Source organism: Pinus tabuliformis, chromosome 4_1, assembly GCF_031772625.1.
Source record: "Pinus tabuliformis cultivar Carrire ecotype Pingquan chromosome 4_1, CPIR1, whole genome shotgun sequence".
Classification (NCBI taxonomy): Eukaryota; Viridiplantae; Streptophyta; class Pinopsida; order Pinales; family Pinaceae; genus Pinus; species Pinus tabuliformis.
Genome location: NC_142303.1, coordinates 844,852,760 through 844,878,971, shown reverse-complemented (window position 1 = coordinate 844,878,971; position 26,212 = coordinate 844,852,760). Strand labels below are relative to the sequence as shown.

Sequence of the window (26,212 nt, the reverse complement as noted above, 5' to 3'; positions counted from 1 at the left end):
CCTTGAAGTCGATCGCTGAGACACCGCAACCCTGCATTCAGTTACAGCCGCAACATCATACATATTGCGGAAGCGAGGGGAGAAGGACCCTTCATTTCAGACCCGAGAGAATCATAAATAAGTTAATTCTCTTCAGCTGAGACCTACGAGCAACCTGAAGGCAGAGTTGTGCCCTCGGCCTGCATATTCCATGATAAGCTGAGACCTGCGAGCAACCTGAAGGCAGAGTTGTGGCCCTCGGCCTCCATATTCGATGATAATGATGTTGATTGAACTCAGAGCACCACAATAAGCTTTGTTCCGGCTCTCCTTAGTTCATAAGGAGATAAGCAGATTGGGTTGCTTACAACGAAGGCGATAATGGCAATGCGACGGACAACTTACAACGAAGGCGATAATGGAAATGCGACGAACAACTCGTTGGTCTTGCTGAAGCCGATACCTGGGCATAGCAATCATGGAGTTAAAGTGGATTTGACATGTTACACTATCCGTGCATGCAACCAATGATTTATGTGCACAAGTGTTATGCTCTAGAAAAACATGCAGCGAATAAATTATGTGCACAGGTGTTATGCTCTGGAAAAACATGATAATTTGAGGTGGCCACTACTATAGAGGTGATGGAACAAAATTTTCGCGGACACAGGTCGGGTATTCTGCTCGATGAACCCTTTTACGTAGATATAGCCACGAGACGATTTACCAAGCTCGTTTCTTCGCCTTCGCTAAGAACGCATAGCTAACTGCAACAAGTTCGGTGAAGACAGTGTAGTTACAGGCCTGGACTTTGTAGAATAAGTTTATACCTTTCTCAGTGTGAGAAGCCCACTAGACTATTATAAAATCTACAAAGCTAGAGCTATAACGATAATTGAATTAGATACAAAATTATAATAATAATATATCTCCTATTACAACATATATAAACATTGATTGTAAGCAATATTAAAATCCATAGTGTCTTTTGCAACATAGACATTCAACTTCAATTTATGTACAATATGAACACGGATTCACAAGTTTCACACCCATGGGAAAAAAATAATCAAATTAACTATTTACACTCTGCTTATATTACTAAAAGATGAGATATTACATCTGGTAAGAGCACTAAACTAGTGAAAGAAAAAACGAAGGAAACTGCCACTTCAAACATGTACAAGCCGAACATAATCTTTGCCAGATGGGAGGCTGATCGTCTCATATCCCTGTGGGAACTTCTGTTTTGCCACCTCGTTTTTGACAGAGGCTGATATCATCACATGTTCACCCACTTTCCAATTTGCAGGGGTGGCATAGGATGCTTAGCTGCCAATTGAAGAGAATCCAATACACATAGCACTTCATCAAAATTTCTTCCTGTTGTGCCCGGGTACAGGAAACTCAACTTCAACTGCTTCAAAACATGTCACCGCCATTGAAACATTAATACTCAAAACATGAATATGAATATGAAATAGATAGATAATAGGTTAATTTTCACACACCCTTTTATCTGGACCAATAATATGAAGGGCTCTGGAGGGCAATGGAGTCCCCTTGGCATCTTTCTCATTAGGATCCAACATGTTCAGCTGCAGGAGAATCTCCCTCTCTGGATCCCCCACTATGGGATACCTCACTTTTTTCCCATTCTGTCAAAATCACAAATGACCACCATATAGATACATCATTTTCAATTCCAGATCATCATTATCATATATATCATTTTCAATTCCAGATCATCATTACCAGAATAGAAGAGAAAGATACATGAGTTAGAATTGACTAACCACTAAGGCTTCGATGTCTTTCACCCAAGCTTGATGTGTTGCAACATCATCACATGAGAGCCCAAGAAGTTTTACCCCACGCCTTTCAAATTCATCAGCGTAGTCAACGATCTTTGCCAACTCAATAGTACAGATGGGTGTAAAATCCACTGCAATAAAATTTTTAGTAGAGTCAGAATGGATCCTCTTGCTTACCCAATCACCAGGATTCACCCATTACACCGTTGGTTCACTCTCATGCTACTAACCACCGAGTCATTTATTACTCATCAGAGGAGAGCAATTCACATGCTGCTCGTCCACACCGCTAAATCGTACACTGCTTATATATATATAAACCACCTATGCTTTTGGGTTTCTAACAGGATATGCTACTGGATCTGCTTCTTCCTTTGATGATGCTGCTTTTGCTTGTTGAGCAACGAAGTAAACTAGCTCTGGATCTTAGGGACAGGAACTGCCTACACTCACTGCTACTCCTGCATCTGGATCGACTTAAACCACCTCTGCTACTGGAAAAACAACTGGCTCTATTGCCTTAGCCCTAGCTTCTTATGCCTACGCTACCTATGCCGCTGCTGGTTCACCTGCTTAAACCACTGCTGGGTCAACTGGTTCAACAAGGTAAACAACTGGTTCGGCTAATGTATATGCTTATGCTGGTGGGTATATTTAAACCACTGTTGTTGGTGCAGGATATGAATCTAGGTATAGAGCTGCTCATACTTATGCTACTACTGGTGGTTATCCAACTGGCTCTTAAGCTGCTTAGTCGACTATGTAAACTGATATAGGTGGTGATTACTGATGCTTAGTCAACTGAATAATCTACTGAATCAACCGCTTAATCTACTGGTTCTGCTTGAATTGATTGGATCATATCAGACTGGTGCTAGATCAACTGGTTTTTACATAGGTGCATGGTTGCCACTAAAGCATGGTATTTGCAAGGGACCATTCGTGAAGGGTTTAGTTGGTTGTTCTTCTATTGTTAGATTAAGGCCTTGTACTCCTCATGGAATTTGATCCACTCCTCATGATCGTTATGGTTCTGTGCTGTGAGACCCTCACCCGTACTTGTCTGAGCTATAGGACCTACTTGTACTAGCTAGGAGAGTTGTACGAGGTATAGAAGCTGCTTCGTTGGCTGGTTGCTTATCGTTCTTTATAGCTAGCTAGTCAGCTTATGACTAGTTCAACGCTCAAGCCCCACTTCCTGCTCAAGGAAGGGACTAGATGCCATGCAGCCTCCCTTGTTAAGTAACAATCCAAACAAAATTATTGAAGCATTGTATTTCATTGTTTGATGTTTTAGCGGACCCTTTGTAGTATTATTTTTACATAATGTTTGTTTTTAATGTGTTACATAGTTTTGGTTAGTTCTTGTGAAGGCGAATCCCTTCTACGAACAAAGGTGATCTCTCTAGTCCAATGAGTGGGTCTGGCAACAAACTAAACAAATTAACGTACACTCTCCTAGCTTATGTTCAACAAATGCAGAGAAGGAGAAACCTACCTCTCTCTAATGCTAATTGCTCGATCCTTGGAGATGTATTTGAATCTTTCACTCCAGGCCTCGCTCCTTGTTCTTCACGTCCGATTACCTGCAAGGAAGATCAAATAACTATGCAAGATACAAGAGCATATATGGCATACATCAAACATAAACTACTTAATAAATCAAGGAGTATTGAGCTAATAGCATAAACATTTACACAATTATGGAAAGTGAACATCAGATGTATATATTAATAAGCTAAAAGGGGAAGCATACAACTAATGCCTTGATATTGGATACCTCTTTTTGGTGGATGTCCAAGTCCAACCAATGATTATTCAAGCACTCCTTCTCCAAGCTAGAATGGATAGCATGTAAGCATAATCTCATCCTAGGAATGCAACAATCAATGACCAACCATTTGGGGATGGAAGGGAGTAAATTTATAGGAAGAGAGAGGGATTTAGGGATATATAAAAGAGGGAGGAAGGTCCACATCTCGAGGGGAAAGCCCATGATGATAAGATCAAGAGGTCCAAATGGGAGAGCTTGACCATATCAACAACAACCAATATCCAGCTCGTTGTTCCCGAAGGGTCTAGTGTACGAAGCTTCTCCTCTAGTTTGAAAAACCTACCAGAAGAGCTTCAACGCGGGTTTTTCTATGAAAACCCATGTTGACAGTGCTAGTGTATAACTGTGCAACCTGCCATCAGCATGAACAGTTAGTGGAGAAAAACGTGATGATTCTAAAATTTAGGGTTTTAGATTACCTTCTTCAAAATTTATTTAGGGCAGTTTTCCTTTGATTACTCAAGGAGGTTTTGGTCTGTATATCATGATGGATATGCTCCACAATTGTCAATGTTTTGGCACTTCAGGATATGTAACAGGGAGTGAACATGAGGTATGAAAAAATATTATGTATATGATTCCCCCTAAAGCATGAAGTCAGAACATGGAGTGGTAGCTGAGATGCTTTACAAGTCAATATAAGGACATGAACAAAACTGTTAAGAGATCTGAAAATCAAGCATATACACATACATATACATATCTGACATCTATTATGATCATGCCTAATGATACATGAATAGGAATCTAACAATACATGAATCCATAGTTGTTATAGACATTTTTGTGCCCTACAACTCCAAGCATGAAATGTCCATAAACCAAGGGCTCCTAAGTCCCTAAAAGTGTTGTTCTAACCCCTAAAGGAACAAGGTCAACAGATTACAGCTTCTACCAGAAGTTCTCCATGAAAAACTACTCAAAATTGGTCAAAATAGGATCATTGCAGCTGCTCCACTGGCTAGGTGCGTTGCATCTCACCCAAATGCACTGTGAGGGTGCGTTGCATTTCAAAACTCCCTTTTGTGGGGTGCGATGGGTGAGAAATGACAAATGGCAGTGTCATTCTGCGAGGTGGAGAGGCAATGGAAGCTTCCAGAATCTTCTCATGTGACACTTGCCTCACTGAATTCGACCAAGGATGAGTAAGAGGCCCTCAGTCTCCAAGTGGAAGCAAGAACTTACAGAGAGAAGACACTAATCAAATCACAAGCTGACTCATCCTCCTTACAGATATCTATATATGGATCCCTCATCCCAGAGATCCAGAGGCTGGAATTTTGCATATTGTAAGGAATTGTTGTTGGTTTCTAGAGACAAACATTAGATTGTTGGGTGATCTATGCTTTGTTTGAGGTAAAGAGGGGCTTCTTTGCTGGGAGGTTGATGCTGGGTCGGAACCGCTGGTTGTAACTCCTCCTGGATCTTTTCTTGTTTATCAATAAAAGCTATTTGAGTTCTCCTCCATGCTTTTGTATCATTGATGCTTGTTACATTTGTATGGTCAATTTAAATCTGATCCTAAGTTGTTTATGAATATAGATCCATGTCTTTGTATAGTGTTGTGCTTCTGTGATCTTACAGGTACTTTGTGAAGCAGGGCGTGCTAGTGAGCAGGTAGCTGGAGACTATCAAAGAAGAGAGGGATCGAATCAAAGGATTAGCGCAAGACACATGTTGGTTCTTTCTATTCCTCTCTATCTATAATTCATAAAGGAAATACAAAAGTAGCTTTTCTCTGTTTGTTTCTAAGGTAGCTGTCACACCTTAGTGGGATAGAGCAGTTCTAAATAGACACTTTTCCCTGTAACAAAATGGCGACTCCGCTAGGGAAATAATTAGTTTGTTTGTTTATCATTCTTTGTTGTTTGTTTCATAAACTTATAAGTAGCATTCGAACTGCATTTGCCATAACAAATTCAAAGTAGATAACTGCTGCTTCAACCCATTCACTGGATCTGTTTATGATTTAAACAGCTGATTCACAAACTATCTGATTGCCCTTGTGATAGCTCTTAGATCCTCCTTAGATCTACCCCTGATTGTTGCATTACTGATTGCTTTTTACTTGGCCAAAAACCAAGGACTGAACTACAAACTGTGACCCAGAACCCGGACAGAGTCTCGTTTCTGGCCCAGCGTAGGTAATGTTCAGAGATTTTGAATTTCAACGCACTTCCCGAAGGGACAACCTGCGCTGCATTTCAGATTCTCTGTGTTACAGGTGCGTTGATCAGACTACCTCTGTGTAGCTGTGGTTCATGTGCTTCATTCTTTCCAGTTCTATCCCTCAATTTTGTTGCCTATGATCAGTATATGTCTGTTTGAAACCCCTTTTCCTTGTTATTATTCCGCCTCCTTTGTACAAAAGAACTGTAGATGTTTTTGTGTGTTTGTTGAGTCATTTACTGTTTTCCTTTGCAAAAGTAGCATAGTCGTACTGTCGTCCTTTGATTTGAATCTGTCGCAGGTGTCGATTTCGATCATAGGAGAAAGTTTGATTGTTGTTGATGGTCGATTATCCTGTTACTATTGCCTTTGGTCTGAATTTGTAATTTTCTAGTGTCAAGAACGAGTGTTCATTTCAAAATCATAAGGTGTCGTAATCATCTCTATTTTTGATTTCAAAAAAGAGCTTGTTTATATTTGTCGCTTGAAAAGAAATTCAGATTTGTACATCAACTTTCTTTTTAGCATCAATACTAAGAAAGTAAAAAAAAAATACATGCATGTGCATTTTCATATAGACAGTCTGTTTGGATTGATTTAGGAAAGTGCATTTACAGTGTGCTCTTTTCTCTTTATGAAAAGATTTTGTCTTTCTTTTCCCTAGTAGCTAGGATTTTCATTGCACAAAAGAGATAAAAAGTTTGGTTATCATCTTTAGATTGCATTTTAGGAATTACATCTACATCTCGTGGTGAACCCGAAAGGCAAACTTCATAAACAAGATCAACTTAAAATAAATTCAATGAATCTAACAATGCTTTGGAACTTAATGCACAACATTTAGAGGTCTAGGCTAGAGACATATTCCGGCGTCGTAAAGCCTAGTAACTGTTGTCCTCACTGATGGTTGGGTGATTCCTCCACTTTGAGACGATAAGTGCCAGTACGGACTTGTGCTCCCACGTACTGTCGAGTATATTTTGGGAGACCCCTATAGGCTTAAATCCTTTATCCATAGGAAGCCGTGTCTGCCGCCCTATCGATCGCATTGCACTGAACATAACATTCGGGAAGATTGACTGCCGTACCGTAAAAAGTATTCTGCAGTTTTGCAATTGGTTTGGTACTCCCTCTACCTAGACCTCCAGAGCAGTCCCTTTCGTTCCTTTTCAGACTCCTTAACGGAAAAGGTCCATCTGAGCACTTGTCACTTCAGGCTCATTAAAAATCGAAGGCGACTAGAGTCATCTTTTGTTTTTTCTCAACTCTTGAAAACTGAAAAAACAAGTTGTGTCAAAGCGTCTAAAATTTATTTTAAACGGAATATTCATTACCCCTTTCCTACGTTGATCTTGGGTTGAGAAAATGGAGTCCACCAACCAAGGAATTCCCCTTGGAGGAAATCCTAGTCCCTTCTCCTCTTGGGGAGATGTTGGTGCACCCCATATGGCCACATTGTCGCTTCCAGGACTGACAATTGGTTTGCCTGTATGGCTCTTCTCAACCTCTGTCGTTCAGAACACCACTATTCCTGAACAATCGAATCAGCAATTAGACGAGTCCAGAGTTACCCACCAACCTTCTACTTCCTCTAATTCTTCCTCTCCTCCTTCCTCTTCGCTTGATGGGGCTCGTAAAGCCAAAAGTCAAGTTCCTAAGGAGAAGAAGGAAAAGAAGAAGAAGAAGGAGCAGAAAGCGAATGGGGGCAAACGAGTGTCGTCTAACGAAAATCCACACACTGCACCGACCAGGCCTAAATCGCCATGTGTCATTTGCAAAGGAGACCACTTTCACAGAGATTGTCCTTGCATCCCTCGGATCTTAAGGGATTGGTCTCCTCGTTTGCACAACCCGGTGTCGTCAACCTCTGATGATCATGTTGAAAACACACCGTCAACTAGTGAAAGTGAAGCCCCAGGACAAAAAGGAAAATATAGATTTCCTTGTAAATTGTGCGAAGGCGATCATGTCGTCCATCGTTGTCCCTTCTTAGATGAAGCTAAAATAGTTTTGGATGATCGTCCGGTTTCACCATTACGACTTCCTCCTGGATATAAAAAACTCTTGCCAAGTCCGTCACTAGTTGAAAATCTGGCTGACCCGCTCAGGTGGTCGGCCGAAGCATCTGTCATTGAAGATGAACCATCTGAATCCATACCAGACGAAAGTCAAAAGGTCGAGGCGGCAGTTGACCCGGTCTTGCCTTCAGAGGTTCCATCTTCAGATGATACAATCACTGAAGAGAACAAGGATGACACTGTCCAAATTATTTTCATAAGCACAGACTCCAACGAACATGGGGACAATTTACCCGTTCCTTTACCGCAGGAAGGAAGTTCGTCAGAGTTGTACCCGGCCGTCTATTCGATCCCACCTCCAAGCAACCTAGTTGTCTCCTTCGACTGGAATCAACTAGGCAGACCCCGTTTACCAGCTAGTGTACCATTCCGAATTATTGTTCAAATATATAGAATGGTTATGGCTGGTACCATCATAGATGAGGGGGCTTCTGTGAGTATCCTTTCCTCAACTGCTTGGAAAGCGCTTGGTTCGCCATCGCTTTTGCCTGAGATGAGAAATCTGACAGGCTTTGATAAAGGAACCAGTCGACCGTTAGGGATCCTTCTCGATGTGCCCATAACATTGAGAGGGAAAACCGTTCACATGAACGTAATGGTAGTTCAAGGACCCCTGGATTACAATCTACTCCTTGGACGAGACTATATTTATTGCATGGGAGCAATTGTCTCCTCACTCTTTAGAGTAATGTGTTTTCCGCACGAAGGAAGAGTGGTCAAGCTCGTGGACCAGCTTTCATTTCCCAGATCATACAGAGCAAATAGTCATATACCATCCCTGAATGGTCTTTTCACGCAAGAAATGTCTCAATCTCCAGTCCGTCCTCCCGATGAGCGCAAGTGATTCGGAGGGATATGACTGAAACCCAGGGGGCATGCACCCTAGCCTGCTTCGGCAGGAAAACTTCGGGTATAGGGTAGGTTTCCGCGAGAGAATATGACCTCTGTAATCCCGTCCGTGATTGGAAGGGGGAGTTGGACTGGAACAAGATTCTCTTGTCAAAGTTATGTGAGTTGGCGAGCACCACTGCTAACCTTTGATTATCTCGGTAGACATCGCCGAAGAAGTGTTTTGTTTGCACTGTGAATAGAACAATCTTTGGGTAACCTGTAAGAGATAGGCCTCTCTCGGTAAAATAAATGTTTTAACGGACTAAAGAATGGGAACCTTGAAAATCTGTTTTATACCTGGGGGCATGCAAACCTTTTGGAATGCAAGCGAAGAGCGACTATTTATTTTTTAAATTTTTAGGACCTCTAACCCTTTAAACTCGTAGGATTGGTCGTTTCCTAACTTGCATAAAGAAAGGATGTGGTACAAATCTCTAAAAGTTGTCGTTTTTATATGAGACATTCTTATCACAAGACTGGATTAATTGAGCAGTGTTACCGCAAGGTTCAAGCTCGTTAAAAAATAAACCGCATCGAGCAGTTTTAGCACATAGTTCAAGCTCGTTAAAAAATAAACATAAGACATGAGCAAATGTTTCCACCCGCGTTTAAGCTCATTAAAAAATGAACTATTCCCCGGTAAATAACCATCGTGAATGTAGTACTTCAGCCATTAAAGCCTTGGTCGTGTTTGCACCGTCACCTCCACTTTTTCATTGGCCGATCATTCACCTCCATTTGATTGTTTACCCATTTTGAGGAACAGCTGCGAAGAGTGATTTCACTAGACATCCTTGTGACACTGCCGTGATTGGAAAATTCCAAACCTTACCTGGAATCAGCTGCTACCCGTTTTATCACTCGTTCCTCAAAAGACGAGTCTCCTTTAAGCTTTTTTCAACTGACTCGTAAAATAAGAAAATATTGCCAAGCCATTGGCCTCTCCAGCTCGTTAAAGGGACAAGAAGTGCTATCCCTCCTCTATATTTTAATCTTTTTGGACCTGAGGGATTATTACACAAAAAGATCGAGCGCTTTTTTTGTTCGGCTCGTTAAAACTATCGAAAATTCATCCCTTCTGTATTGTTTTATACTTTTTCGGACTTAAGGGATTAGATGACAAAAAAGGAATTTTGGAGTTACCTTTACGTTCCTTCTCAGACTCTCTAAAATTGAAAAGGACCGAGTTATCTTTGTCGTTAAACTCATTAAAAAGATTAATAGCGACAAACTTGTCTTTAGACGAGAACGAGTTTCACTATCGCTAGGCTCATTAAAACATAGCGATGGGTTTGCCCGAAGGGCAAATTATAGAACAGGCATATGTTTTCCTCTTCAAGCTTGACAAAAATAAAGAGGTACTGGTCAGCAATGACTGGGGAAAAATTGGGAAGAAAACTCAAAGAAACTTTGTTGGTAGCAAGTCGCTCTTGAACATGACACTTCCACTCCGTGTCCAAGTCGGGTTGGGTTGTTTCATTCACCGGTCACATCACCATGGTCACGCCATACCATCCACATTTGGGGTTAATGCTACCAATCCATCACATCAGTGTCGTCGATATGTTCAAGAGAAGTCATCCAGAGAAGTCACCTGTGTCTCACCCACTACCATACATTATACTCCATTCTTTCATGACCGCCACCCTGAACCTTATATCACCAGATCGTTTTCACCTCCATCAAAATCATTTGCTCCGTTCCATGTCATTGATGTGGGATTCATTAAGGCCCTCCCGTGACGGATCACTTCTTGTCGACATCAGCTCATTATCCAAGAAGTTGATCTAGGAACACCCCATTCAGTACTTTGAAGCTTGCATGCCTCAAGGGCAAGTTTCTCACTTCCGGCGACAGGTTTACATCAATGGCCTTCGACCGAAAGATTTTACGTGGTGTTCGACACCAAGTCCTTTATTCACACCACGTGAATTGTACTGTAGTACCTTGAGGTTCATTATCATTATCGGTGATTCCTCTCGTGCTTGTTAACAGTTTACACCATTGACTGGTAATCAAGCGATGTCTTTCCATGTTTGACTTCAGAACATTTCTCACATGGATCGACTTGTACTTCGAGTGAAGATCGGACGAGATTGAAGACCCCAGATCTAGTTTCATCCATCCAGGCTGTGATATATATTTAGGGAAATAAAGACATTAAATGTACAGCATTGCAGCACAGATAATCATCCTACCAAAAGGATGATGGCTCTATCAGAATCATCAGTCTACACTCAGACGGTTGTCTGTCCTATATACATGGAAATGAATTTATAAATCTGAGAATGGGAATGCCCGCCTCAGCTAGATCATGAAAATATTATGAAGATAATGTATTGTATTGTATCTTATTACAGGTCTCCTCCCAGCATTGAAAGAACTCCGGATCCTCATAATAAAGCATTTCACCCAACACCAAAAGGTTAACGGCCTCATACTTTAGGGGGCAACTGTTATAGACATTTTTGTGCCCTACAACTCCAAGCATGAAATGTCCATAAACCAAGGGCTCCTAAGTCCCTAAAAGTGTTTTTCTAACCCCTAAAGGAACAAGGTCAACAGATTACAGCTTCTCGCAGAAGTTCTCCATGAAAAACTACTCAAAATTGGTCAAAACAGGATCATTGCAGCTGCTCCACTGGCTAGGTGCGTTGCATCTCACCCAAATGCACTGTGAGGGTGTGTTGCATTTCAAAACTCCCTTCTGTGGGGTGCGATGGGCGAGAAATGACAAATGGTAGTGTCATTCCGCGAGGTGGAGAGGCAATGGAAGCTTCCAGAATCTTCTCCTGTGACACTTGCCTCACTGAATTCGACCAAGGATGAGTAAGAGGCCCTCAGTCTCCAAGTGGAAGCAAGAACTGACAGAGAGAAGACACTAATCAAATAACAAGCTGACTCATCCTCCTTACTGATATCTCTATATGGATCCCTCATCCCAGAGATCCAGAGGCTGGAATTTTGCATATTGTAAGGAATTGTTGTTGGTTTCTAGAGACAAACATCAGATTGTTGGGTGATCTATGCTTTGTTTGAGGTGAAGAGGGGCTTATTTGCTGGGAGGTTGATGCTAGGTCGGAACCGCTGGTTGTAACTCCTCCTGGATCTTTTCTTGTTTATCAATAAAAGCTATTTGAGTTCTCCTCCATGCTTTTGTATCATTGATGCTTGTTACATTTGTATGGTCAATTTAAATCTGATCCTAAGTTGTTTATGAATATAGATCCATGTCTTTGTATAGTGTTGTGCTTTTGTGATATTACAGGTACTTTGTGAAGCTGGGCGTGCTAGTGAGTAGGTAGCTGGAGACTATCAAAGAAGAGAGGGATCGAATCAAAGGATTAATGCAAGACACAGGTTGGTTCTTTCTATTCCTCTCTATCTATAATTCATAAAGGAAATACAAAAGTAGCTTTTCTCTGTTTGTTTCTAAGGTAGCTGTCACACCTTAGTGGGATAGAGCAGTTCTAAATAGACACTTTTCCCTGTAACAACAGTATGGATGCAGCCATTCAAAAAGTAGGGATCATGTGCAAAGATCCTCGCTATGGTCGCAACCATCCGAATAGGAAGGATCATGAATATGGACCCACTGTATGGTCGCAACCATCTGTCTAGAGGAAACATGTATACAATCATGAATAACTCATAACTCCACGCAACCTATACGTTATCAAACAAAATCTAGGGTCTTGTGCTTCGTCTCGATCCAATTTATGTATGGATTCTAGCAGGCGAATAGATGTGTCAAAGTAGAACATGATAGAAAACAACCTGATTATCGGTTAATTATGTAAACCATTAACAGATGCAAGAGAAACCACCAATAATGATAATGGATCTCAAGGTACAAGCAGCACAACCACGACTATGAATAGTGAAGCTAAATTTGAACACCCATGAAATCATTCGATTAAAGGTCAATGGTGTAAAATTGTCACTGAATGTAAAGAACTTGCCATTAAGGCATGCAAGCGCTGAGGTAATGGAAGGGAGTTTCTAGATCATCTTCCTGGATAATGATATGAAGTCAACATGAAGTTATCTCTCGAAGGAGGGCCATAATGAATCCCACATCATTGACACGAAACAAAAGGATGTAGTAGAGTATATAAGTGTGATTCAAGACTGTGGTAGAAAGGCAAACAATGTATAAGTGGTAAAGAACTACAAATAGGACTTCTCTTGAACATATCAACGACACGACTCTAGAGTTTGATGAAATTTGACTCAACATAGGATCAAAGGTCATGATGATGAAATTCTATAATCAGATGAGAGGCAAAATGGATTTCCCAAACCCAGGAAGGCAAGTGACCAAGTGAGGATGTCCCAAACCCGACACGAGAAACATATGAGCATCATGTTCAAGAGCAATATGATGCCTTTACAGAATATAAGAGATTATTACTTTCAGTTCCCCTCCACCATTTTTGGCCAGTACCCCATATCTTTTTTATCTCAATCTTGAAGGAGATAGCATATGCTTTCCATCTAAGTTCACCCTTCAGATGAATCCATCCTAGTAGGTTTTTACAAACCCTAGTAAGGAGAAACTCAGTTCATCATGGTGACAACTCTTACGTTGTTTATGTTTTACGAGTTCGACAAAGGTGAAACTTGACATCTTTTTCATGTTTAGAAAGTTTGAAAAATAAGCAAAAAAAGAAAAATCCAAAGGTCCCTTTTCGTAAATCGTCTCTTGAACCCGTAAAGGTAGAAAACAATATCCAAGAGAACCTTTTATCCATGTTAAACTAAGGTATTCCTTTTTCATACAATAGTCTATTTAAGTCCGGAAAAGGGTTAAACTTATGTTGAGTAGACGTCTTTTAATTTACTTTTACGAGTTCGAAAAGACAAGTGATCAACAATATTTTAATATTTCAAGATTTAGAAAAGAGCTGAAAGAGGACTCCTCTTGGAGGAACGAGTGGTATAAAAGGATAGCAACTGGTTCTGGTGATGATGGAACTGCTCAAAACATGTAAAGGTCAAGACGCTGTCTAATAAGACCACTCATTGTAGATGTTCCTCAGGCAAGGGTAAAACAACCAAGTGAAAGCATATGATCGACCAAAGAGATGGTGACTATGGGAAGGAAAAAACCAAGGCTCATCCAACAAAACAAGTTGTTAAAGATGGAAATCACAAAAGGTAAAGTAGGAATGGTTTCATTTTTACACAATATGGAAACATGGGAAACTATGCGTGAGGATACTTGAATATGGTTTCATTTTTCACAAGCTTGAAACATGAGAAAAAACTATGCTTGGATTTGGTTTCATTTTTACATAAGCTTGAAATAGAAACAAACTATGCTTGGGTTTAGTTTCATTTTTACACAAGCTTGAAACAAAGATAAACTATCCTTGAGATAAGTTTGTATTCCCCCAACATAATGAATCAATTCGAGGTACATACCCCCCAAGCTTCATTTCATTCACCTAAGTAGACTACTGGTTACTAACAGGTGGATGGAATGAAGGTTTACTTATGAGATCAAGTGAAAGACTCGACCGGGATTTTACGAGATCTAATCAAAGACTCGTATTAGAAGGGGATTTGTTTCATTTTTTAACAAGCTTGACACATGAAAAGAACCATGCTCATGAAAACTTGTTTCATTTTTTACTGAGCTTGACACAAGGAAAGGAACCATGCTCATAACCTATTTCATTTTTTAATGAGGTTGACATAGTAAAAGAACTATCATCATGGACCTTGTTTCATTTTTTAAAGAGATTGACACAAGACAAGGAAATCTACTCCAAATATCTTGATCATAAACCAAAATAGGCCATGGATTCCAAGAGGTTCTCATCAGACGAGAGAACGACACTCTGGAAGGGATACATTTCTAGGGATCCAATGGAAAAATCAAGCTCCAATACCCCTAGTACATGGCGTACTACATCGTCTACTAGATCATGAGTAGATGAGGGCATGTAACAAGTTGCCATGCAATTAACCTGTGGTGGGGGAGATAACTCTTGCACATAAGAACCATTTAGGGATGATGGTTGATTGGGAGTTGATTCAAGATCAATGAATGTAAGATGGTTGATGATCATAATGCTTCCTCATGCGGGAAACACATCACTCAAAAGAGGGAAGAGACAAGATCTCCCATGACATAAACATAGTCATGACGAAGGAGTAGATTAAAATCCAACAGACCTTGTAGAACCATCATGTTTATATATATAGTATTTCTTCACAAGCAGTTGATGAGAGAATACTAAGAGATACGCCCTCGTCTATGACTTTGCTAGGTAAAACCATAGTGTAAGCATGTACTGTAATCTGGAAAGGCACATAAGATGGAAGACAATATCTTGCTAGTTGACTCCAATCAAAAGAAGTGACTAAACTACTCGAAGGGGGTGTCGTAGAAATGTGAGAGTTGCCCTCTTGCGCTATGGGAACAAGAGAACTGCTCTCATGCACCTCGGGAACTAGAGGATTTCCCTCTTGTTCATTCGAAACTAAAGAAACCAGAAGAACCTGTAAACCAAACAATGTAATATATTCCTCATAAATGACAAAGATGGATTTCAAATGCAATGTGACCTAGTACAAATGAAAAACAACTTTGCACAAGACAAACCGAAGCCAATTTAAATCAATGTTTCAAGTGATTTTACCAGATGAATAGACCTAATCATTCAACAAACCAAAGACTCAAAGACACTCACAAGCGGCAAGTGAAAATAAAAAGACTTATAAACCCTAAAATCAATCCAATTGCACTCAAAAACTTGACAGTTCAAAGAAGTAAGAATTTGCTAATAAAATGAGGTAATTAATTAAAACATAAACAAATCTAGTAATGCAAGACAAAACAAGACCTGAGGGGCTTAGACACATTGGATTTTGACAAAGAAACCCTAGGTTTTTTTCCAATCTCAGGGATCAGTCTGGTTGTTATGGCCAAAGTGGCATTAAATAGGGGATCAACATGACTGTTTTAATAAAAAACACATTGGAAACGTGACTATCAGAGAAAAAAGCACACTCAACAAGGAATAACGCAAAAAAAAAAAAAAAAATCTCACCAACACTTCTAGAATGAGCACTCTAAGGTAGCAACCAGTGATTGTGCAGACCTATACAAACCCAAACAAATTGAGAACATGATGGATGGTCAAACTAATCAAGAGATCAGTTGAGAAAGGAGGACAAAAATGCTATAGCTTCCCTAGCAGAGTCACCATTTCGTTGTGAAGTAAAATCCCCTTTTAAGATACAGGTGATCCCTCCAACCCAATGAGTGGGTCTAGAAACAAACTAAACAAACTAACATACACTTTCCTAGCTTATGTTCAACAAATGCAGAGAGAAGGAGAAACCTACATCGCTTTGATGCTAATCTCTCGATCCTTGGACATGGCTTTGAATCTTTCACTCCAGGCCTCACTCCTTACTTTTTCTTCACGTCCAAGTACTTGCAAGGAAGATCAAAGAAATATGCAATATAAAAGAGCATATATGGCATATATCAAACTTAAACTACTTAATCAATCAAGGAGTATTGAGCTAATAACATAAACATTTAAAAAATTAGGGAAAGTGAACATCATATGTATATATTAATACGTTAAAAAGGGAAGCATACAACCTATTCCTTGATGTTGGAGACCTCCTTTTGGTGGATGTCCAAGTCCAAGAAAATACTCTTCAAGCACTCCTTCTCCACGCTAGAATGGGTAGCATGTAAGCATAATATCAACATAGGGATGCAACAATCAATGACCAACCATTTTGGGATGGAAAGGGGTGAATTTATAGGAAGGGAGAGGGATTTAGGGATCCAAAAAAGAGGGAGGAAGGTCCACATCTCAAGGGGAAATCCCATGATGATAAGATGATGAGTTCCAAATGGGAGAGCTCTACCATATCAACAACAACCAATATCCATCTCGATGTTCTTGAAGGTTCTAGTGTACAAAGTTTCTCCTCTAGTTTAGGAAAACCTGCTAGAAGAGGTTCATCATGCGTTTTCCTATGAAAACCTACATTGGAAACGCTAGTGTATAACGATGCAACTTGTCATGAGAACGGGCAGGAAGTGGAGAAAAACACGCTAATGCTAAAATTTAGGGTTTTAGATTTAGGGCAGTTTTCCTTTGATTCTTCAGGGAGGTTTTTGTCTGTATATCATGATCGATATGCTATGCAGTAGTCAATGTTTTGGCACTTTGGGATATGAAACAGAAGTGAACAGGAGGTATGAAAAAATATTGTGTAACATTAGCGTCTTTTGTTTTACTTATCAAATACTTCTCGGCCCCAACGAGATTGAGATTTTTTAATTGTTAACAAGCATTATATATATAAGAAATGGTAAAGATTGCAAACCTAGAAAGATTAAGCAAAGTTCCTAATGTGTAAGGACTTAAGACAAATTCTTAGTTAAGCATGGTGCATATGCCCAATCAACTTTGGAGCGATTGGTATATGGCCACAATCCATATCGTGACATCCCCCATGTAATATATTTACAAAAAACACAATTGTGATCATGTTTTAAATATATAGATAATACAATGTGGTTCATCAAAGTGGATCCAAGGGATGTAACAAACTCTTATATAGAACAATGTGCCCTTGTGGTATGTACAAGTTTTCCCCATACATATATATATATTATGTTTATAATTAAAAATAAATCATTAATATTATATACTTTATTATGTATAATATTAATTTCAAAATGTTAATATCAGAATGAGATTGCATGTTATTGCAAAGGACATAAATTATTACTCTTAGAAGTGTATTTATATACACATTCATTTTTTTTATTTGAGTAATCAATCAATCATATATATATAATATTGAAATATTGGACCTTTTAAAAACACTTTAAATTCAACAACAATGTTGCTTAAGCTTTTCAACTCACATTTATTGTTTGAGGCACTTGAATATCTAGCCTCCATTTTAAATACATTAGGGAGTTTGATTGTTATTCTCACAAAACTCTTAAAATATATAACACAATATATATTGGGTTGTGTGTTGAAGTTGACTTTGCAAATGCTCTCCCTAAAGAAGTCAAATTCAAAATGACTAATTTAGTATGGGAGTAATAAATACAATATGATCTATTATGTTTTCCCATGGGCACTTGTCAAATTTTTATTTGAAACATTTGTTATGATTTTGTTATGGATACCAAAAACCTTACATGGGGGAATATTTAAAAAAAAAAACTATAAATACACTTGTTGCCAAGTTTTTAAGGAACATCACCTTTTGGTGGAGATTTTGGAATTCACAAATGATGTGGACCTTCATAACGAAAAAGAAGTGACTAACATCTATGAATTCATAGGGGAGGAAACTATTTCAAATTATTAATATGAAAATCAACCATTGTCAACCATCATTAACCATGGGCAATCATGGTCAAATATGGTTCAATGTCACACTGTGACAAATATTGGCTCAATATGGTCAACCATCGTCCATTTTCAACCATCGTCCATGATGGTCAGCCATGGTCCAACGTCGCATTGTGACAAATATTGTATCAATATGAAAATCAACCATGGTCAACCATGTTTATTCTAGGGTTTATAATATTTATCTTAGGGTTTATATACCTTGATTTTATAGTATTAATCCCTTGGGTTTAATATTATTCCCTTGGGTTTATAATCCCTTGGGTTTTTAGTATTAATCCCTTGGGTTTTTAGTATTAATCCCTTGGGTTCATTGTTCCCTTGGGTTTATTAATATAAGAGTTCATATTCCTAGGGTATAATATTATTCATAGGGTTTATAATATTAATCATTAGGTTTCATATAAATCCCTTTGGTTTGTAACCATGGTCCAACGTCACATTATGACAAAGATTTTCTCAATATGAAAATCAACCATGGTCCAACTTCTCATTGTGACAAAGATTGTCCTGATATGAAAATCATTCAGGGTCAACCATGGTCGAATGTTCGATTGTGACAAAGATTATCTTGATATGAAAATAAAAAATGGTCAATAATGTTTATTTTAGGATTTATAATATTTATCTTAGGGTTTATAATATCAATCTCATGGGTTTAATATTTTTCCATTGGGTCTATAATCCCTTGGGATATTAGACTTAATTGCTTGGGTTTATAATATAGATCCCTTAGGTTTATTAATCTAAGGGTTCATATTAGTAGGGTTTAATATTATTCATAGGGTTTAATCATGGTCAACCATGGTCCAATGTCACATTGTGACAAATATTGTCTCAATATGAAAATCTACCATGGTCAACCATAGTCCAACATCACATTATGTCAAAGATTGTCTCAATATGAAAATCAATCATGGTCAACCATAGTCCAATGTCACATTGTGACAAATATTGTATCAATATGAAAATCAACCATGGTCATACATGGTCAACCATGTTTTTTTACCATTTATAATAGTTATCATAGGGTTTATATACCTTGTTTTATAATATTTATCCTAGGGTTTATCACTGGATTTTCTGAATATGAAAATCAATCATGGTCAACCATGGTCAACCATGGTCCAATGTTGCATTGTGAGAAAGATTGCCTCAATATGAAAATCAACCATGGTCCAACATCACATTGTGACAAAGATTGTCTCGACATTAAAATCAATCATGGTCAACCACAATAAACCATGGTCTAATGTCACATTGTGACAAGGATTGTCTTAATATGAAAATTAACCATGGTTAAGCATGTTCCAATGTTTCATTGTGATAAATATTGTCTCAATATGAAAATCAACCATGGTCAATGACCATGGTCAATGACCATGGTCATATCGTGACAAAGATTATCTCTTGGTCTAACATTAGATTGTGAAAAACATGGTCATACATGGTCAACGGTGTTCCAAGGTCGAATTGTGACAAATATTGTCTCGATATAAAAATCAACCATGTTTTATAACCATGGTCACATTGTGACAAAGATTATCTCTTGGAAAAACGTCAGATTGTGACAACTTGGTCATCAATGGTCAGCCATATTCCAACGTTGCATTGTAACAAATAATGTCTCAATACGAAAATCAACCATGGTCAACCATAGTCAATCATGGTCAACCATGGTCACATTATGAAAAATATTGTCTCTTGGTCCAATGTCACATTGTGACAACATCATCAACCATGGTCCAACATTGCATTGTGACAAACATTGTCTCAATATGTCAACCATCATCAAAAACTGTCCAATGTCACATTGTGAGAAAGGTTATCTCAATATGAAAATCAATCATGGTAAACTATAGTCCAATGTTGCATTGTGACAAAGATTTTTTCAATATGAAAACCAATTGTGGTCAACCAATTTTTTTCAGGGTTTGTAATATTTACCTTAGGGTTTATATATCTTGGGTTTATAATATTTATCCCTTGGGTTTATAATCCCTTAGTTTTTTAGTATTAATCCCTTGGGTTTATTATTATTCCCTTTAGTTCATAATCCCCTTGGGTTTTAGTATTAATCCCTTGGGTTTATAATATTGATCCCTTGGATTTATTATTCCTTTGGGTTTATAATATCAATCATGGTTAATCATGGTCAATCATAGCCAACCATAGTCAACTATGGTCAACCATGTTCGAATGTCGCATTGTGATAAAAATTGTCTCCATATGAAAATCATGGACAATCATGGTCAACCATGGTCGAACGTCGAATTGCGACAAATATTATCTCGATGTGAAAATCAACCATGGTAGTTCCAATGTGGTATTGTGACAAATATTGTCTTGATATGGAAATCAACCATGGTCAACCATAGTCTAAAGTCGCATTGTGACAAATATTTTCTTGATATGAAAATCAACCATGGTCAACCATGGTCTTATGTCGCATTCTGACAAAGATTGGATCAATATGTAAATCAACCATGGTCAATCATAGTCTAACATCGCATTGTGATAAGAATTGTCTCAATATGAAAATAAAACATGCTCAACCATATGTTTATAATATTTATCTTAGGGTTTATATACATTGGGTTTATAATATTTATCCCTTAGGTTTAATATTATCCTGTTGGGTTCATAATCCCTTGGGTTTTTAGTATTAATCCCTAGGGTTTATTATTACCTTTGGTTTTTGAGTTTATATTATCAATCATGGTCAATCATAGTTAGTAATGGTCAACCATGGTCGAATATCGCATTAAGACAAAAATTGTCTCCATATGAAAATCATGGACAATCATGGTCAACCATGGTTGACCATGGTCAACTATGTTTTATAGAATGAAACATGGTCAACCATAGTCAATCTTGGTCAGCGATGCTAAAATGTAACATTGTGACAAAGATTGTCTCGATATGAAAATCAATCATGGTCAACTATGGTCCAACGTCCCATTATGAAAATCAACCATGGACAACCATGGTCTAACGTCACATTGTGACAAAGAATGTCTCGATATGTAAATCAACCATGGTCAACCATGGTCTAATGTCACATTGTGATAAGAATTGTGTTAATATGAAAATAAACCATGGTAAACCACGTGTTTATAATATTTATCTTAGGGCTTATAGCCTCAAGTTTTTAAAATTTATCCCTTGGGTTTAGTATTATTCCCTTTGGTTCATAATCCCTTTGGGTTTTAGTATTAATACCTTGGGTTTATAATATCAATCCCTTATGTTTATTATTCCCTGGGTTTATAATATCAATCATGGTTAATCATTGTCAATCATAGCCAACCATGGTCAATCATGGTCAATTATTGTCAATCATGGTCAGTTATCGTCAACCATGGTCAAATGTCGCCTTGTGACAAAAAATTCCTCCATATGAAAATCATAGAAAATCATGGTCAACCATGATCGGATGTCACATTGTGACAAAGATTGTCTCGATATGAAAACCAACCATGGACCAACATCACATTGTGACAAAGATTGTCTCGATATGTAAATCAACCATGGTCAACCATGGTCCAATGTCACGTTGTGATAAGGATTGTCCGAAAATGGAAATCAACCATGTTCAAGCATGTTTATTTTAGTGTATATAATATTTGTCCCTTGGGTTTAAAAGTATTCCGTTGGGTTCATAATTTCTTAGGGTTTGAGTATTAATCCCTTGGGTTTATAATATCAAGCCCTTGGGTTTATTATTCCCTTTGGTTTATAATATTAATCATGGTCAACCATATCCAACCATGGTCGAATGTCACACTGTGACAAAGATTGTCTCAATATGGAAATGGGCCATGGTTAACCATAGTCTAACGCCGTGTTGTAACAAAGATGGTCTCAATATGGAAATTAAGCAAGCTCAACCATGTTTATTTTAGTGTTTACAATATTTATCTTAGGGTTTATATACCTTGGGTTTATAATTTTTATCCCTTGGGTTTATAATACCAATCCCTTGGGTTTATTGATCTAAGGGTTCATATTCCTAGGGTTTAATTTTATTCCCTTATGTTTTTAGTATTGATCCCTAGGGTTTATTATTCTCTTCGATTTATAATATCAACCATGGTAAACTATGTTCAACCATGGTAAACCATTCTCTACCATGTTTTAATATTAATCCCAATGTCTCAAAATGAAAATCAATCATTGTCAACCATGTTTATTTTAGGGTTTATAATATTTCTCTTAGGGTTTATATATCTTGGGTTTATAATATTATTCCCTTGGATTAATAATTCCTTGGGTTTTTAGTATTAATCCCTTAGGTTTATTATCTTTTGGTTTAATATTATTGCCTTTGGTTCATAATCCCTTGGGGTTTTACTATTAAACTCTAGGAGTATGAACCCTTACATTAGTAAACTGAAGGGATTGATATTAGAAACCCAAGGGATTAATACTATAAACCTAAGAGAATATAAACCCTATGGTTTTTAGTAATAATCCCTTATGTTAAATGTTATTCCCTTGGGTTTATAATCCCTTGTGGTTTTAGTATAAACCCCTTCAGTTTATTATTCTCTTGGCTTTATAATATCAATCCCTATAGTTTATTAATCTAAGGGTTCATATTCATAGGCTTCATATTTATATTACATAATTTCAAATTAAATAATAATAAATAACATTTAATATTAAATAATAATAATTATAAATAAATAATTATTATTAATTATAATTATAGTAATAATATTTTTAATGCAATAACGTTTTTTGGGTAGATAGAAATGGTAGTGTTTCTTGGTATATAGAAATGGTAGATACAAATAATATATTTATCAATGGTAGATATAAAAGAAGCCTTTGGCTCATATCAACCACATTAATACTTTTAATGTGGTTGTGCTAGTTGTTTAGAATTGGGTATAAGGTAGGAAAATCCAAGCATTAGGGAAGGTAATATGTTTTGGAACATCTTAGAAGATTTTATGGTTGTCTTACTTCTTACTAATATTTCTCTTTGTTGTTTAGTTTTAGACGGGTGGAGTAATGCTCTCGTCAAGGGGCCCATGGAGCTCTATCATAATTGTAGCCTTTTTCAAAGTAATTCTGGCTAAAGCCCCCTCAACCAGTCATGTGAAGGAAGCAACTATCAGGCTCTGGTCATTTAGCAGTCATAGGGGTTAAGTGGGGAATCTTGATAAAGCACTCGAGAAATGAAAGGTTGCAGATATGTTGTGTCACTGTGCCACGATAGTGGTGACTTCCAACCACACATGATCACAGTGCTCACTACTCAAGTTTATGAACCATGCCTAACCTCCAACACTTAGTTAATTTTCTTCTTCAAGTGTTAACAATGTAGTGTTATTAACAATTATACTCCATTCATTCATCTTCAATGTGCAATGGAAATAAACATGTACAAAGCATACACAAAGGGAGGGACAACTCCCAACAGTTCACCCAAATCACTTATAAAATCCTTTCAACAATATTTTACAAGTTACAATTATTTTTATAGTAGCGCAGCAATCTGCCCACCAGTTCACTGGTTCATGCAGCCTGTCATGCAGGCCTTCCCGACCTTTGTCTGTATGTGCAACCTTCTACCCAAATTATGAACTCCTATGCCCCCTTTGTGCAGCCTATAGCGACCTGTCATGCAATACCCACACTGTAGCAACCTCCACCCGCCTATAGTGGCCTATTTCTGCACTCTAGTAGCCTTTGCCTGCTTGTAGTGGCCTGTCATGCATCACCCGCACTATAGTGCCCGCCTATAGTGGCTTTTCGTGCAACGCCCACATTGTAGCACCCTTTTCCCTCATGTAGCAGCCTACCATGCAACACCTACACTATAGCGCCCTTTCATACAACGCCCACACTTTAGCCGCCACCTGTAGAGGTTTGTGCCCATCCACATTGCAGAAATTTGAAATCCACCCAGCGATATCTTACAGCCCTACGTCTCGCTTGAACAAGCCTCACACTACCCAGTTTGCCTTTAGTTTATTTGCCTTGTGAATCTCCTTGTTCACCCTTGCTTTGAACTGCTTGCTCAACTTGGATGATGGGTTGAACAAATTTCACCCTTGTTTTATTTATATGACCTTGTTAATCACAGAATTTACAAGAGTCGCATTCCTTCAATCATAGTTGGGTTGGCCTGAACGTATGTTATCCAGCCGACATGTCTGCACGCTCTCGAGTGTGCCCCTTCACCTTGCCTTAAGTCGACCCTTATGTCTTCGGGTGGACACCCTCACTCGTTTGCACGCGCCCACCCTTCTGTATGCCAGATGGTCATTTGCCCAAGTTGCATCCATAAAACGGAAAATAATTAAAAATAAATTTTTTACCCTATAAAATATTTATAATAAACAAACTGCCATTGCAGATAACGTATATAATGAAATTAAAAAATAATAATTAAAACTTAAATTATAGATTTTTTGGTGTTTTTCAAGGGTTTTCTTGGTATTTTCTAAGTTGTTTTTGGTCTTTAGGGGTTTTCTAGGTTATTTTTTGTGGGTTTCAAGGATTTTCTTAGTGGTTTTCGTGATTGTTTTTTGTAGTTTTTGTTTGCTAGGTTTTTTTTGAAATTAATTTGTTTTATTTGGAGAAAACAATTATATAAAAGAGACAGAAAGGACAAGAAACATACCCCAGTTTGAACCTTTGGGTTGTTGGCGGGGTTGAGGGTTAGTTGGATTGAGTTCCACCATTTTGGTCAAACTTATAAATCTTCTATCGAACTAATTTTGCTCCTGCGGTCTAAGAAAAATTAATTGCATAGGCTGCAGTTGTAGTTTTTTAATCAGAAATAACGCTGGATCGAGATATATTTTTCGATCAAGCCTTTAACTTTGGTTAGAAAACGCCTCCATCAAGGGTTTGTTTAAATGCTCAATCAATTTATTTTTAAGCGCCTAAACAACTCAATTGAGCACTTAATTGCTCGATCAAGCGATTAAAATTGCTCGATCAAGCATCCATTTTGACCAAAACGTGCCCTTATTTCTTCAAAAAAGTGTAACCCAAATCCATGCTTTGACTCACATGCTTATTCCATTAAATAACATTTTTCCTTTCACATTTAAAAATACTTATAATATTCTTTGATGATGAGATTCTTAAAAGTACAACTACTCTTATTCATTGTAAATCTTCAAAATATGATCAAACTTTACTTTTTATAATATTTTTATTCAAACAATGGGAAAAACCTATCATAACTCAATTGTCAAACCACTGGTAAGGACAACTATCTCTAATTGCTATCCATGAATGCAGGTTGACTCATCACTCATCACTATTATTCAAAGACATCCACACTACCTAGAATGACCTCTTGGTGATCTGTAAGGGGGCATGCTTTTGATCATTTCAAATGTCTAGAAGTCTTAGACCATAAAAAAAAAACTTAACCAAACAATAACAATTTTAAAATTCTTTTCATAATATATATATAATTTTTTACATAATTACGAATTTACTACATCATCAATAATTAAATAAAAAAAATATTATTCGCAACAACTCTGCACCCCTCTTCTTAGCAAGTTAAAGGCATGTAAAAAAGTAATGTCCACACATAAAACATCTTCATAGCATGTTAGAGCCGTGTAAAAAATAAATTTGACATATAATATGTTTTTTGGACTTTTATTATATTCATCGATATTTTTTCAAATTTAATACAATTTTATAAGGCTGATGAATTTTCCAATTGAATATATCCCCTCACCTCTTGCGTGGCAACATAATCTATTTGCTTTAAGATGAATTCAAGAACATTCATGCGTTCATGTTGTTTAAGATGTCAAAATTCAACGCACTATAAACTTGATGCAAATTTAATTGACAATTCGATCCATGGTGATAAACTAGGCTTGATTAGCGCATTCACAAGGAAATACAAAAGAAATAAAATGTATCTTATTTGAAATTAAAATATTTTGTTTTTACATTATTATAATTATAAAATTTATTACGTTTAAATTATTTTTTAATATTTTAAAATTATAATTTATGTATTATAATTACAAAAATAATATTTAA

At 37.6% G+C, this 26,212-nt stretch overlaps 1 pseudogene; it reads right to left on the bottom strand.

The window, feature by feature from the left end:
• Positions 1–1,151: 1,151 nt before the first annotated feature.
• On the bottom strand, positions 1,152–25,952 carry LOC149178860 (putative 1-Cys peroxiredoxin; annotated as a pseudogene).
• Between the last annotated feature and the right edge of the window lie 260 nt (positions 25,953–26,212).